The following is a 4,493-nucleotide window of genomic DNA, read 5'->3' on the forward strand; positions in this document are numbered from 1 at the left end:
TTTGCATCTATGAAACTATTTGAAACTATGAGGACATAAACACACATCTGCTCTCTCAAAAACCTTCCCTGGAAGTGCCTTACACAGCTGCCTCTCACCTTCCCCCAGCCACACAAACCTTCAGAAGAGGTTGAGGAGAGTATACTAGTTACATATCCAGCTATAGTTTTTATGAAGGGAACAGATTCTGTTAGCTATTTAAACTGTCCCAAACACCTGACAGAAATAACTTAAAAGATAAACCACGTATTATCACTCATGGTTTTAGAGGTTTCAGGCTGTGCTCACCTAGCTCTGCTGCTTCAGAGCTTGTGTGCAGTATGGCAGGGCATTGGGGTGGGACTTGTACTGGGTCTCGGGGAATGTTCCCAGAATGAGTGTGAGGCCCAGAGTCTGAGGGAGTGACCTGGGACAGCATATTGGTGCTAAAACATGTATCTAGTGACTTCCTTCCTCCTCTGCATTCCACCTCCAGAAGTTTATTTTATGTCCCAATAATAATATCAAAATTGTGGATCTGCCAATAAATTAGTCCACTGATTGTGTCACAACCTTCTTAATTCAATTATCACTCAACAAAGGGACAGGCTTTCAACATTTGGGGATTTTGAGGAACAGGTCATACTCAAATTATAACAGTGATCTTTGTTACAGTCTCCAATATTTCTTTTATTATTAATATTTAAGACCTTTATTAACAGGCGTTTGCAGTTTGTTGATGTAAACTTATTACAAATTAAAAATGAAGTTCTTAAAAATCTCAACTTAACTAGACATGAAACAACTTAAAACTTAAAACTTAAAGGTGTACTGAGAAAAACCAGGCTTTTTTTTTTCCTTAAAAAATATGTTTGTCATTACCAAAAGAAGGCATCTTTACGTAAAAATAATAAAACCCCATGCTGCATAGATAATGCAGATAGTTCTAGTGTATCTGATCAACGGGCCAAAAGCAAGCACTTAGGTCTTCAGCTCCAATCTTTGTTCATTTCTTATTGCTGGAATTTCATATTCATTTCTTCTTGTTGGATGACCAAACCGGATGACGGCAGAGATGGTAAGCTGGTGTTCGCTCAGCCCCACCTGCTCAGCCTCGGGAGCGGACGAATTCTCAGCTGGTGGATCCGCTGCTTTCGTCTCTTGGCCATCTTGCGGTTTAGGGTTCTCTGGGAGTCTGCGTGGGTAACTGAAGTTGGGCGATACTGGAGTTGAAGTGGCTGCTGATCTTGGGTCTCATCTCCTTTGATTTTCCCTGTCCTCTTCATTGCCATCCTCTCTAGGCTGTTTTTGGAGAGAAGGGCTCCTGCGGAATCATAGTCTGTAGCCCGACAAGATACATATTCCGCCTTACTGGTCGGCCTTGCTCTCCTGTGCCCTGGTTGTCAGCACCCTCCATCAATTCTCCTTGCACAGGAGGGCTGGAATACTGTGGCCGACCGTCCATAGGGTCTCCACATGTAGTAAAGTGGGAAACTTTGCCTGCCATAGGGCCAGCGCTGTTGGGCCTGGCCTTCAGGGGCGCTTTCTGATCCCTCATCCTTTACCCCACTCTCACTATTCCGGTAGTTTTGCTGGTAAAAGAGTGGAAGACCCCTACGACGTGGACAGCATCTATAACGGTTACGGTCTGCTGCGAATTTACTGCCTTGAACTGGAACCCCACCAGGCCTTTAACGTTTTCTGCCTCCGCACCCTTTTCTCCTTCAACAACACCAAACTCCACAGTCTCTCCATCTCTTACACTGCGAAGGTACTTCCCGGGGTTATTCCTGGGTTTGCGGCAGTCTGGCGCACAAATACGTCTTCTTGGTGTCATTCCTGTTGATGAAACCGAATCCGTTCCTTACGTTGAACCATTTTACTGCTCCCAAACCCTTCCTTGCGATGATCTTCTCATCCCCTTCCGCAGGCGCCTTGATGCGAGGCTGTCTGGGCCACTACCGGCTCCGCTGCTGGTGGAGCGGGGCTTGGTGTTGGCGGCGCTGAAGACAGGGCCGGGCGGCCGCTGGGTCTTGCTGCTGCTCATGGCTGAGGTGGCAGTGATGGCCGGTGGCGGCGATGACTGAGGCTCCTCCCAGGGTGTGATGCTGACTAGGCCAGAGGCGGGGGTGGTGGGGCTCTCAGGGCTCTCCTGGTCCACTCTCGCTCCCGCTACCGAGAGAACTAGCCAGTCCCCGATATTTCTAATCTTTCCGTCTATCTTTTAATCCTTTCTATTTAGTTTGAAAAATTAGTGGTTATGGTCTGTAAGTGGAACCAGTAGCCAACTGGATGCTGATGAAGGAATGAGCCCTCATTTTAAGGTGTAAGTTTCTGAACCTCTTATTGATTCTCTCAACTTACTGAGGACTCAACAGAAGCTGAGACAATGTATGTCCTACAATATTTAATATATCATGGAGTACATTATGTACATATGCTTTATATTTGACACTTCATGTATTCTCACATTTTTTACATAGTATAAATCTCGTAGAGGTTAACTTATTTTAAGTTAATTAAAATAGTCAATATAAAGAGGAGCTGAAATTCAGCTTCAAATTTTCTGGCTCTTATAGATAACAGCCTCCAGCTTAAAGATGACGACATCGAGAAACAGTCACTCTAGCTGAAAAAATTAAATTAATATTTGATAGGGAAAATATTTCAAAATTACTGTTCACAGAATACGTCTTAAATTTATTACAGAAAAATAAACATACAAAAGAGAAAGAATTTTTCTGAAAATAATTTATAAATCAAAATGCTAAGTAAATAAGCATGAAGAGAGATAACCATAGCACTTCCAATAGACTCCAACATTTAGAAAGTTTTGGAGAAAAGAGACCACTATCTTAATGATTCTGCTCGTTGATGCAGTAGCAGTCAGAGTACACTCAAGTACAGAACTGTTAGGGGAGATGTAAGAACAAATTCTGGAAGACGCTTGTAAAGCCCTTCCAATTCCCTAAACCCCCACACCAAGGAGCAACAGAAGGGCTCTATTTCTTGGGCTGGACACAGGAAGTCATGGAGTGACTCAACAGCATTGACAAAGCAGCGTGCTATCCTGAGATCTCAAAACCAGCAAAATGGATGTCCAGACCAAGATTACTGTCACTCCGCCATGGCTTCCTCCAAACCCCTCCACAGAGGCAAGGATGCATCAGCAGAATCAAGAAGAGGTTTCCATACCTCAATATTCCCACTCATATCTTACCCAAGCCCAGGTTTTAGTTCTAGAGAATTTTGTACAACTATCTGCTCATTTTCACCTCCCTACCCCAGCTCCTCCATGATCTGCTATCACTCTTTCATCTACCAAACTTTGTGTACTTTTGTTGTTATTGTTTTAGCCCAGCAAGTTGAATTTATGCTATGCAAATATTCTTGAATGTATTGCCTTCCACTGGAGCATGGCTGGCTTAGCAGGGGCTCCACTTTTAGACAAAACTAGTACATATAGTTTTATATATATATATATATATGTGTGTGTGTGTGTGTGTGTGTGTGTCCTCTAGAAGAAATCAATTGCCAATAGTTCTTTGTCTAGTGGTGGTGGTTCTTCATGTCCAGCTTCCCTTCCTATGCTGTGGTTTGGTATGGCTTGAGTTTGCACAGGTCTTGCACATGCTCACATTCAACTGTCCTGTTGTATCCAGAAGAAACTGTTTCCTCGTAGTTGTCCAGAGCTTCTAACTCTTCAACTCCTTTCATCCCTCTTCCACAGTGATCTCCAAGACTGGAGATAAAATGGTTGTGGTGTGATGCAGATGTTCCATCTAGAGCTGAGCATTCTCTAGTCTCTAATTCTATGCACCTTGGCCAGTAACAGGTCTCTGTGTTAATCAGCATCTACTGTAAGTAAAAGCTTCTCTGATGAAACTTGGAAGATGCAGAGTAATAGGTAAGAAATACTAGCATTGTTTTCTAGCTAAGAAATCTGAGCTCAGGAAAGTCATGTAATTTGTCTCAGAGCAGAATTTAAACCAGGTCATGTTAACAATTATTCCTCAATGTGCCTATCTTTTATGTTAGAAGCTTTGCATACTCAGTACTAGTCCATGTTTTCAGTAACTGTAAACATGCTTTCTTTATGCGCATGTACATTGGCAGCACTCGATACCGGGAGGGTTACCTTTAACTATTTCAGTGCAACCCTCAGCCAGTTCTTCCAGCTACTGAGGAAGAAAGGCAAAGTGATGCTCACACTGTTACATACCCAGCACTGATGAAGTAACAGAAAAGACGGGTGGGTCATTACAGAAGACCTCAACAACACACTGGAGTCCCTCCCACACTACTGCAACAACACAAACACTGCAGGAAAGTTAGTGCTTTGTTTTTGTGGTGCATATTTGAGTTAAGCATGGAGCTGGAGAGAGTGGTCAGCACTTAAGAGCTGAGCTCCATTCTCAGCACCTATGTCTGGTGGCTCCCAACTGTCTAGAACTCCACTCCAGGAGATCAGATGCCCTTGTCTGAATTCCATGTGTACCAGCACACACACAAAT

The 4,493-nt window shown here is 43.4% G+C and overlaps 1 pseudogene; it reads right to left on the reverse strand.

The window, feature by feature from the left end:
- Positions 1 to 960: 960 nt before the first annotated feature.
- Positions 961 to 3,696, reverse strand: LOC110554517 (Y-box-binding protein 1-like; annotated as a pseudogene).
- Between the last annotated feature and the right edge of the window lie 797 nt (positions 3,697 to 4,493).

This window comes from Meriones unguiculatus, chromosome 20 (assembly GCF_030254825.1).
Source record: "Meriones unguiculatus strain TT.TT164.6M chromosome 20, Bangor_MerUng_6.1, whole genome shotgun sequence".
Classification (NCBI taxonomy): Eukaryota; Metazoa; Chordata; class Mammalia; order Rodentia; family Muridae; genus Meriones; species Meriones unguiculatus.